Raw genomic sequence first — 12477 nt, 5'->3', positions numbered from 1 at the left:
TGCTGGAGTGGTACCTATTTATCTACTTGCACTTTGACGGGCTTCCGAACTGCTGGGTTGGCAGGAGCAGGGACCGAGCAACAGGAGCTCACCCCGTCATGGGGATTTGAACCGCTGACCTTCTGATCAGCAAGTCCTAGGCTCTGTGGTTTAACCCACAGCGCCACCCACATCCCTGCAGTAGAATTGATACGGTAGAATGCCCAAAATGGGAGGGGGGGAGAAAGTGGAACTGTGGGAGAAAAAGGGAACTGGTATGTAAGTTTGTTCAACTTTTGTTTTTGGAGCTTCCTCTTGTCCTCTGAGTCCTAGTCACTCTCTGCGGTAACTTTTGGAAAGTAATAAAGCCTTTCCTTTTCAATATTTTATTTGGATTATAAATAGCTTTTTAAAATGAATTGGTTTTCAACTGTCATTGGAATAATTTTAATGCTCCTGAGTTGGAGTTTTGGTTTGGTTTTCTACTGCTGTCTTCATGTGCATTATTATTATTATTATTATTATTATTATTATTATTATTATTATTAGCCATCTACATACACACTTCTCAAGGTGATGTACAAAATGCAATAAAAAAGCTTAAACACACAGAGAGAGAGAGAGAGAGAGAGAGAGAGAGAGAGAGAGGGAGGGAGGGAGGGAGGGAGGGAGGGGGTGAGAGAATAGCAAATAAATTAAAAACCAATACAAAATAAGCATCTATGGTAGACACCTATTCATCCAGCTGGGAAATTTGCTGGAACAACAATGTCTCCAGTTCTTTCTGGTGACACCCTGTCAGGATCCATCAGCTAATCTGCAGAATCCCCTTGAGTGAACTACTTCAAAGCTGAGGCATGCGCAAGTGTTTCCAGCGCCTGAAATTAATTGCTACTTTAGCCGAATTTCTGGGCACTAATCTACTACCCATAAACTACAAGGAGTTTGGGGTGGGAATGACGAGAGAATGAAAATATGAACTTGTCTGTTGTGATACTAAGAAAATGTGTTTCAGATACGGAAGTCAACATAGCCACAAGCACGGCCCATAGAGCAATTCTTTGCTTCGTACCTCAGAATACCATGTCCCCGAGGATGCTAAATGTGGGAACTGAAGCAATTTAGGATCCTTCTGCCAGAATTTCACTATCTCTCATCCATGAAAGACAACTTCCTCAATTCATTTCTCCCCCCCATGTGTATGTTTCAGAACCCTCCTTGTCCCTTATATGGAGTTGTTTTTCACTTTAACAGTCAGCCATTAAATTCATCTTTAACCATTTCATACCAGTCTTGTACGCAGGCATGACACTCTTAACAGTAATTCCACCTCCGGTCATAATATGAGTAATGAAAACACCACAAGTGCATCCTAGCCATAACACAACACCATCAGAAGCGATTGCTCAATGGTACATTACTACACCTGTGTGTAAATGGGGCCAGGGAAGGGACTGAATAGTTTGCCATATTCCTGCAGATATGCATACAAAATCCATATGCAAAGCCACTTGCCTAAAGAGCATAGAAAGGGAATGAGACAGTGGAGGGATTGGTGTACAACTATTTGTCGCACGCTGTCAGTCAATGGGCCATTGCCCCACTAAACTCAGCTTGTCTCAGCCTGCCCCCACCTGCATGTCTTCTTACTAACAACCAGTCTAGGAGGCGGCACTGTCTTCCTACCCTTGTGGAAGACAGCATGGAAAAGAATGGGGGAAAATTAGTTGGCTCTGCCTGTCGTTTGGGTCTGGCTTCACCTGCCGTTGGTCTCCTTGCCTTCTGCCCCCCCAGTCCCACTTAGCACCAACCACCACTGCCATCAGTGCTGAAACTTCGTTCTGGTTATTGCTTCCAGTGTGTCCAGCTTAGTACTAAATCGCACAACCAGCAGTGCAAGAAGCAGCTGACAGGGGATGGCCTTTGAGAATCCAAATAAAACAAAAATTACAACCTCACAGTAAATGCAAGTGAGATTTTAGCCTTCACAGCAAATGACAAAACTGGGGAAACATGTAGCCAGTTTCTTCCAGAATTTCAGAAAACTCTTAGGAGGTTATACATAAACCACAGAGTGATTCTATCACTATATGATCTGCGGGTGAACCATACTTCAATTTAGTAGGAAGTATCAATAATGAATGAATATGAAAAATAAACAATTCTCTAGTCCTTTGTGTGAGTGAAAATATCGTTTTTAAATGGACTTGCATTTTAACCTAGTTTCAGTCAAGTTTGAATTTCATATCCGCCTCGATTTCCATTCTTAGAGCTTTCCCCCCCCCCACAAGATAATTGAACATAAATTACTCCATTGTTGGTAATCCAGATTGCTTCCTCCAATTAGTGCTTCTGTTTCAAGGCAACTGTATCCTCCCAGTACTCCAACTGCAATAATTTTAATTTATGTTTCATTATTAGGGAAATGTGTTTCCCTGCACACACTTGTTGCCCAGCACATCACTTGCAATAATGGGCCAAACTAAATATGATCAGCCAATGCATGAGGTCCCTATCCTTGAACCATAAGTGCCCTTCCCAGTGTAATCTCTCCTTGTATGAGACTGAGTATTAAATATTTTAAAGTATCGCTGTTTGTTTGTTTGTTTGTTTGTTTCTTACATTTCTTACTCCCCTTCAACAAAGAGTCACAGGGTGGTTTTCAACAATATAATGTCCAATCATAAAAGCAAGTAAAACATATCAAACCATTATAATAACCTAAACTTGAACTGTTTCAGAAAGTGCAAATTAGGTAAATTCAACATTAAATCTGAACTGAATCAAATTTGTCCTCCATCCCTAGTTAACCAAATTAAATATTAAATCTATAAAATACTGGGATTTTTAAAAAAAATCTCATACAAACTAGTCTTGATAATGGCTTCTTGAAATATGATTGCTTATTTAGCCTTATATGTATGTGATATTTGATATCATTTGTATACATGCATAATCCTCTCTTTGTGATCTTGTTCACAGCAGCTTGCACTGATATATCATGAAAACAGGATTACGCTTTCAAATGAAGATTAAACAGTAGTAGCCACGAGAACACTAACGTTATTTATTAACAGCCCACCTTGCTTTCAGATCACTTCATAAAATTAACTGTAAAATATTGATGAATTGTTGCTCAGCCTTCCTCTGAGATAGGATTCCCCCCCCCCCCGCACTTAGCAAAAAAATTATCTGAGGTCTATTTGCATGAGCAATTTTCCATGTTCTTGCTGATCCTTCAAAAATGCCTGAAATTATAGGTGGTCAAGGGGTGCCACCAGGTTTCGATGTCACAAATACCCTTCCAGGATGACCAACAGACTCCAGTACTGACAGCTTGAGAAAGAAGAAAATGAGAATGCTTCTGGCCTGGAGAAATGGGGACAGACTAGGACCTCTTGAAGCCTGTGGAGTTAAATTCTCCTTGGAAGACAAGAACGCAGGAACAGGAGACTAACTGAGAAAGAAGCAAGGACTGCAGAAGTCAAAGGTTTTGGAGGAAAGTTTGCAACCTCATACTCTTCAGCAGGACACCAGGGTTCAGTGATTTGAAATATTTCAATGCACAGTCTTTGCCACAAAACACCAGGTGGGTCTCTCTTTCGTGTTGAAAAAGAAAAGATGAAAAACTGTTATTTGCAAATTGCACCCTGAATCCTCTGGTGTTCTTTGTGGGCCTGTGAAAGGTGGAGGTACTGAAGTTCCCTCCTCCTCTCCACAAACCAACAACATCAGTGTTTTACATGGTCTTCCATACAGGGCCAGGCTTGCTGCGCAAACTACCTAAAAGTGATTTTTTTTCATAGTTGGCTCATTCAACACATTTAATTTAATTTATTATACAATACCTGAAAGTAATCAACTCCAATCCATATACTTTTAAAAGTAAAGTAAGTAGATAAATATATATTATATCAGTGCTTTAATTTGGCGTTGCAAAATGAGGCAAGTTCTTACCCAGAAGCCTGTGTTAAGCTTTTTCATTTTTTAAAACAGTTTCAGGATCAAAGTACCTGTTGCATTATTCATGGGTTTTTTTTACTGAAACTGACCATTTTTACTTTGAACATAAAGTAATACGCTGGCAATACGCTGGCAGTATGGATCCAGGCCAAGTGCCAATTTCCTACGCAAAATCACCCCTCTCAGTGACTGCAATTTTGCCCACCGCCTTGGTGCTGTTTACAGTAAACACCACTTACAGTAGCTTTGCTTTGCAGATATAAGCCCCATTGAGTTCTATGGAGCTTACTTCCTGGACCAATGTTGTTGGGTGTTGATTTTCTTTTTGTGAACCATCCCCAGCAGGACGTCTGTAAGAAAGAAGTAACGGAAGCATTTTGTAGCTAGTCTAAGCTGTCTATAATACGCAATAAATCCTTATTATTATTTTTGTTTGTTTTTAAAATAGTTATGGATCCCAAAGTTTTGGACCATCTACTACATACTATCATATAAATATTTCCTCCATTAGATACTGAGTGACACAATCTCTATTGCAATAATGGTTCTGGGGCAGAACACCCCCATCGTTCTACCCGGACACTGAGGTCCAGCACCGAGGGCCTTCTGGCGGTTCCCTCACTGCGAGAAGCCAAGTTACAGGGAACCAGGCAGAGGGCCTTCTCAGTAGTGGCGCCTTCCATGTGGAACTCCCTCCCACCAGATGTCAAAGAGAACAACAACTACCAGGCTTTTAGAAGACATCTGAAGGCAGCCCTGTTTCGGGAAGCTTTTAATGTTTGATGTATTATAGTATTTTAATATTCTTTTGGAAGCCGCCCAGAGTGGCTGGGGAAGCCCAGCCAGATGGGCGGGGTATAAATAAATTATTATTATTATAATTATTATAATTATTATTATTATTATTATTATTATTATTATTATTATTATTATCACCCAGATCTTCATCTTTCAGTGCTAGTATTCATAGTTCTCTACAGATATGAGCACACTGTTTAATCTGTTTTTGATTCACAATAGATGGGGAGCACATGCCTATAAAGTTACAATCATATATTTTTAAACAGCGCTGGCTGCACATGTTTTCAGGGGGAAATAGTGTTAATTATTTGGCTTTGTGGCAAAGGCACAGAGAAACGGCATACACAAAGCTAGAACATATAAAAATAGCAAAATACAACAGACTTGCGGGTCAACTTTTAATATCTCAAGGGAAGTTTATTTTAATTTGCAATAAAACAGAAACAAGCAGAAACATGAAAAAGCTAATTATCCAAGGTGATCAGCACAGCATCCATCAATGTTGGTTAGTAATTAGTTTTGTGTATTAGTGTGGTAGGGTGTGTGTTTGTGTGGCATAGGGTGTGGGGTGTGTGTGTGTGTGTGTGTGTGTGTGTGTGTGTGTGTTATACCCCCAGTGGTCTCCTATCCAGGGACTTAACAAAGATATACATCTTGCTAACCTCAGGAACACAGCAGCATCCAGTGCTCACAGAACCCAAGGAAACCTGTTATGATGTCCCGGACCCAAACACAAATCTTCTTCCTCAACATCAATCTCACTAGTCAAATTACAGGATTATTTGCTTTTTTATTACTTCTCTCACATTTCCTGCATTCACTTGAATCTATGCAGGGCAGGGACTCCTCGGTGCTTGCTGCTGTAGGGTCCTGCCTTCAGTTTATTATTATTATTATTATTATTATTATTATTATTATTATTATTATTATTAATATACCCCACCCATCTGGCTGGGTTTCCTCAGCCACTCTGGGCGGCTCCCAATCGAATATTTAAAAAACATCAAACATTAAAAACTTCCCTAAACAAGGCTGCCTTCAGATGTCTTAAAAGTAGGATAGTTGCTTATTTCCTTGACAATTTATGGGAGGGTGTTCCTCAGGGCAGGCGCCACTACCAAGAAGGCCCTCTGCCTGGTTCCCTGTAACCTCACAGTGAGGGAACCGCCAGAAGGCCCTCGGCGCTGGATCTCAGTGTCCGGGCTGAACGATAAGGGTGGAGACGCTCCTTCAGGTATACTGGGCTGAGGCCGTTTATCAGTAATCTACTAATCCACAGGACTGCAAACCTGTTTCCTCTGAAATGCCAGCTATGGCCAACATGGGAAATCGTCCGAATGAGTGGTGGGTGGGCCCAGTTATGAGCACAAGAATAATTTTTTACCTTTGTACAGTAGGCTAGTTTCTACACACAAACTCCAATGCCCTTCTTTATCTTCCATCCAGGCACACAGAAGGCAGTTGTGCAAAATATACCGACCACAGTAGAATGGAAAATGCCAGGTGAAAGTGTGAAAGAACGTTGGGGCAGTATGCAGCATTTTTGTGTATCCCTAGACGGTCCATATACTAGGGCTGGGGTGGGGAACCATTGGCACTCCAAATGTGGTTGAATTACAACTCCCTTCCTTGAACTGATTTGTTGGGGAATAACTGCTACAGCTGGACCATAAAGAAGGCTGATCGCCGAAGAATTGATGCTTTTGAAATATGGTGCTGGAGGAGACTCTTGAGAGCCCCATGGACTGCAAGAAGATCAAACCTCTCCATTCTGAAGGAAATCAGCCCTGAGTACTCACTGGAAAGACAGATTGTGAAGCTGAGGCTCCAATACTTTGGCCACCTCATGAGAAGAGAAGACTCCCTGGAAAAGATCCTGATGCTGGGAAAGATGGAGGGCACAAGGAGAAGGGGACGACAGAGGATGAGATGGTTGGACAGTGTTCTCGAAGCTACCAGCCTGAGTTTGACCAAACTGCGGGAGGCAGTGGAAGACAGGAGTGCCTGGCGTGCTCTGGTCCATGGGGTCATGAAGAGTCGGACACGACTAAACGACTAAACAACAACAACAACTGCTACAGTGAAGCAGCCATGGCTACAACATCTGCCTGGCTCAATGAGAGAGCTTAAAGAGTGGGAGCAGGGCTCTCCGCACAGGGCAGCAGGATTCCTGCTTGCTGGAGACCCTCACTTTGCTGCTCATGCTTCATTGATCTGTCCAGCTACTTTCGTTGAGCCATGGCAGAAGTCGGAGGAGTCAGATTTGAATGCAATAGCACACTTGCCTGCAACAGAGTAGGAGCAGCCTCAGTTACCCAGGTCCTCTTTCTACAAGATCCAAGTACCTCAGGTACTCAATTTGTGGCTGGCAAAGTACCTACATGACCATGAAAAGATCAGCATAAGATTGCCCTTCTAACCTGGAACGTGGTTGGTTGTGCTGCATCCACAAGAGACACTAGCTTCATTGTCTTTTTAACTTGCTTTGATATTTTTCTTATCCAGGAAACTTGGTATACTGGGGAGACGTCCTTCAATGGTTTTCATACCTTCTCCATAGGGGAAGTAAAAAGGGGCAGCTTCGGAAAAGCAAGAGGAGGAACTGGGAATTCTTGTTTCTTCGACTATAGGTAAAGGTAAAGGGACCCCTGACCATTAGGTCCAGTCGTGGCCGACTCTGGGGTTTCGGCGCTCATCTCGCTTTACTGGCCCAGGGAGCCAGCGTACAGCTTCCGGGTCATGTGGCCAGCATGACTAAGCCACTTCTGGTGAACCAGAGCAGTGTACGGAAACACCGTTTACCTTCCCGCCAGAGTGGTACCTATTTATCTATTTGCACTTTGACGGGCTTTCTTTTTTTTTTAATGATATTTATTAAAATTTCAGAAACAAAAAATTACATAGTTAAAAATAAAAGAAACAAGGGAAAATATAGAAAAAAGAAAGAAAAAAAACATACAAAATACAAAATATAGAAAAAAAAGTTAGAAAAAACACTTAAAAACAGATTAATCCTTCCGTATCTTACATTTCATTTCCTTGCTTCCCTGACCTCCTCTCACCTCCCTTTTTTGTATTCCAGTTCAATTGGTTAATTCAGCAATTCCTTTCCCTCTTTGTTTTTGTCTTAGTCCTTTAACCTAATATTTTATGGCTTTAGATTCTCACCTATTAACCGGCCATTTTTTCATACACCTTTATGACATTGCTGCTAGAACCACTTAATTTCATTCTAACATCATTCTAACATTCATGCACTTTGACGGGCTTTCAAACTGCTAGGTTGGCAGGAGCAGGGACCAAGCAATGGGAGCTCACCCCGTCACGGGGATTCAAACCGCCGACCTTCTGATTGGCAAGTCCTAGGCTCTGTGGACAACAACCCACAGCACCACCCGCGTCCCTTTCTTCAACTTTACAAGCTACTATAACTCCCCTCCCCTCTTTTAAGACACATGCAATGGCAATCAAAACTCAATTCCAATTCTGTTGTATAGTGATAATAGACGCCTGCATCCCCGCATTGAGGCATAAGTTCCAGATCAGAGCACTGCAGGAGATACTTGATGTGGCTGACCTCACTATGAAAAATCCTCATTCATCTGTGATTCTGGCAGGTGACCTAAATGCTAGACTAGACCCCACTGACAGCACTTTGCACTCGAAACATAACTGCCCTGCCCTCATTTAGAAGAATATGTCATTTTATTGACACACTGCTCAAAGGATCAGAAATCCAACTGGCCCATGACGCCATCGCCTTGCTGAACCTAAGAAGGTCTGGATGGGTGACCCACATGTACATCAACTTGGGTTCCCCAACAGAAGAAAGGTGGGGTATAAATGTAATACATTAAATAACTAGCTTTTTAATATTCTTGCCATCTGAAAGAAGCCTTTTACATGCTCCTTTCCCATTTATAAATTGTTATTCCTCTCTTTATGTTGCGAGCCAGATACTAATCTATTCCAGCTTTCAAACTGCTCAATTTTTACTTTGTTGCAAACTTAGACCTGTTTCATAAATTGTGTCTCCAAGTTCCCCAAATGCTTAAGGAACATAATTTAGGTTTTTTGATAAAAAGCCAGGCTATCAGATGTTGCTGTTGTTGTTGTTGTTGTTGTTAAAATTATTTTAAAAGGCTTTATTTATGGCTGGGCAGAATAAAATTTAAAGAGACCAATTTGTTAGGATTTGCCAGCATGCCATAGGGCACTATCAAGGGGAACCGGCTCCCAAAGTATAGGACAAGATTTACCTCTTAGTCCATAATCATCCTACTTTAGTCTACTAGAAATCGTGGGTTAAAGGTTCTGGACAAAGTGTACAGTAGCATATTTGCAGAAAACAATGCTTTTGTTTTTATCACTGAAGGCTTTCAGTTGTGCCTTTTGACAGGAAATAATTTATTCTGAGTAGTGCCAATTCTAACTTTGTTTTGTTTTTTTCAGCACTGTCAACCACAGTCACAGGTAGCACAGTGATACACTGAAACAATGTGCTGCAGGGCCCCATAACATATACTGTTATCTTCGTGTTTGGACATTGTTTTTCTGTGTATTTAGCTGGCAATACTTATTTTCTTAAAAATTAAAATAAACTTCAATTGCTACACTAAGACATGACCTGTAAATCTGTTGTGTTTTGCTATTTTCGAACGTACTAATTTTGTGTGTGTGCTGTACTCCTGCCATGAAACCAGATAACACTATTTTCCTGTGGGGGGAAAAACATGCAGTCATCATTATTTTAAAATAGGGTGTTTTAAATACTCGAGCATTTCTTCCCGCCCTAGAGTTAAGTTCAGGCATACATATATTTGTAGGAAAGCATGCATATTAATGCTGGCAGGCAAAGATGGAGAGCAGGGAAATGTTTTGTCTGTGGAGCAATATGGCTGGTTATTGCGAAGTAGATAACAGCAGGCTGAACTGCAACCATTTTGATGTATAATATTCCAAAGGTGAGCCAAAACTCTTGGCTCTATAAGCAATTTAATCTATAAGTGACAAGTGAAGACATTTTTTTTCCAGGCCGGTGTCATTAAATGCATCCTGCCAATAAACTGCTTCTAATTTGGCAGAGTTTTTAGTGCAATGACAATTGTTCCAGTGGGTGGGGGAGGCTACATTCCCCATCATCAGTACCACAGCCCCAATCCTGCAGCTGTTATTTTGAAAAAATAGATATCAGGCCCTATTCAAGTATCCTGTTCTGCTAGTGGAAGCCAGCACAAGGAGTCCCACTAGCGTAACACAGTTTCCCCCCCTTCCCCCACACACCTTGCATGCCTCTCCCAAATCTGCTCTGAGGAGAGGCAGTCAAGAGAACCTCCAAAACAAGGGGGAATAGGGAAGATTGTTTCATTGGGTTACCAGTGATGGACCAGTCTCCTTAGTGCTATGCTGTATTCCACCCAATGATCTTAAATGCATTTAATGTATAATTTGGCCCCAATAAAAGGTAGTAGTTGACTGGAGCAACACAGTAATGGAACATTCTCCTCTAATGGATTATGACCATTCCCAGTTCTTGACACCAAAAATTCTGGTACTGCTTCTGCTGCCTGATACTGGGACAGAACCCAGAGTAGATCTAAGGATAGCATCTACAGGTAAGCCCAGAATAAAGGTTTTTATTTTCCTAAGATATACAGCTTTTTAAAACACACACACACATCTGAGGCAGCCTTGCCTGTTTGCTTTCCTGAAAAACTGGCCAAAAACCAAAACAAACAAACAAAAATGGCTAGGCTATTCTTTTTCCTGGTCAGCTGGAATGTCTAATCAAGGTTATACTTAGTGCCGAATCTCACATTATGGTCACTATGGTGATGCTACCAAAACAAACAAAAAAGGAAGATCAAAAATATATTGGAGGGGGTTGTTATGTTCCCAACATGTTTTGATACTATCTTCATCTTAAACATGTGTTTTCATCTGTTTTTAGCTCATCGTTGATTTAATTTTTTTTTAACATTCCAAATAACTGTTTTTATTGATAATTTTATTATTTTATTCTTCTTATAAACTGCTTTGAGGGGTTTTTTCCTCACCAGCAAGTAGGATATAATTGTTATGAAATAAAAACAATAGAATAAATAAATAAATAAACTTTTTTTTAAAAAAGCTGTGTACCACAGTAACCTCAAAACCGATTTTGATTGAGATCCTATGGAAATGAGCAACAACTGCAGCAAATCCCTTTTTAAAATTGCATTATTATGCTGCCTTTTTTCTCCAAGGGGCTCAATGTGGCATACATGGTTCTCCCCATCCTTATTTAATCACCTCAACAACCCTGTGAGGTAGGTTAGGTCAGGAAAGGTAGAGAGATGGCTCATTCTGGTTTTATTTAAAAGCATACAGATTGCACCTTTGTTGCTGAACAGAAATGTCCAGGCTGCAAAAAGAACCTGTCAGGCCAGCCAGGAGACAGCCTTTAGGCATAAAATTCTCAGCTTTAACCCAGGGAGCTTACAGACCCCATTATCTTTACAGTCACTGTGGCAGTTGAAAGATTTGTCACAGGGAGCATGCATTGCCACAAGCAAATGGAATAATCACCACCGGTGCTGCTACACCCCTCAGAGTTGCCGTCCTCCATCTTGTGCTGCTGTCAAGGTTCCCTTGACATGGACTTGAAAAATCAGCCCACCAGCATTAGCAACTTCTGTAATGCCAAGGAAGTTTATATAAACTGCTACAAGTGCTAATCCTTTACCTCTGCGGGGGGCTAATAGAGAGCAAGAAATGAACCCATATCTCACAAGTGCCAGTCCTCGGCTGCATATTTACATTAACCTTCCTCCCTCCATCATACCCCTTCTGCCTTTCCCCGCCTGGTTGTGTGTTTAATACTAAAATTGGAAACAGGAATACATTAGGCACATAAAGCTGACATAGCTCACTAAACATGCCTCTCAGGTGTTGTTTTTTTTGTGTGTGTGTGTGTGTGTGTGTGTGTTTTGTGAGGCATCAACATCCCTTTAAGGACTTTTATCATCTCAACTGACACATAATCATTCCTCGCAGGTGGAAAACATTGTGCTGGGAGATAATTGGGACAGTTATTGGATCTGACTTCTCACCGGTTTTAAGTCCGTATCCATGGTATGACTGAATCCCACTCACAGAGAAGAGTTAATGTTCTTTGTGTCACATTGAGTGATTTATGGGGACCGCATGTACTGCATTAGATGACGTGGAGCTAATATTATCTGATATGATGCAATTCAGGCTTAAAATATGCACGCTATCCCCCTCCCTCCCTCTTCCACGCACCAAATGTTTTTGAATCGTACAGCTATTAGTTTATAAAGGTTGATAACTTGACCCCAATTTATATGCAGGAAGCTGTCATTTTAAAACAAACTATTCTTCCAAAGGAAAACATATCACCTGAAAACCCAGCTCGAATTACTTGTTTCCCTAACAGTACTTCTTGTTGGTATATGCTTTTGCTGATAAACCTTTTAGTACCTGTGTGTGTGTTTGTTTATTTCCTATTCTAAGCTGATTTTTCTTGTGGATGTAAAATGGTGCATATGTGTCTGTCAGTGTGTGTGTGTGTGTGTGTGTGTGTGTGTGTGTGTGTGTGTTATCTTATTTGCCAGGCCAGGAAAGTGTGCTTGTTTAAAACCCCAACAAGAGAATTTTCAATTTAATTTTAATTTTCTATGCAATTTAATGATGAATAAGCATTGATAGATTTATCATCCCTGAGATTTCCCC

General features: G+C 41.0%; 1 long non-coding RNA gene across 8 annotated transcripts in view; it reads right to left on the bottom strand.

Moving 5' to 3' along the window:
- The window catches only part of LOC308582827, a 106995-nt gene that overhangs the window by 62654 nt on the left and 31864 nt on the right, over window positions 1–12477 (bottom strand). For all 8 annotated transcript variants that reach the window (XR_014005868.1, XR_014005869.1, XR_014005870.1 and 5 more), the window contains exon 2: window positions 4182–4292. This is a non-coding gene — a long non-coding RNA (uncharacterized lncRNA). The remainder of the gene's footprint in view (window positions 1–4181; window positions 4293–12477) is intronic.

Source organism: Podarcis bocagei (assembly GCF_964188305.1).
Source record: "Podarcis bocagei genome assembly, chromosome: 3".
Classification (NCBI taxonomy): Eukaryota; Metazoa; Chordata; class Lepidosauria; order Squamata; family Lacertidae; genus Podarcis; species Podarcis bocagei.
Note: the sequence above shows the minus strand (reverse complement) of the source record. Positions and strands in the feature narration are given on the sequence as shown.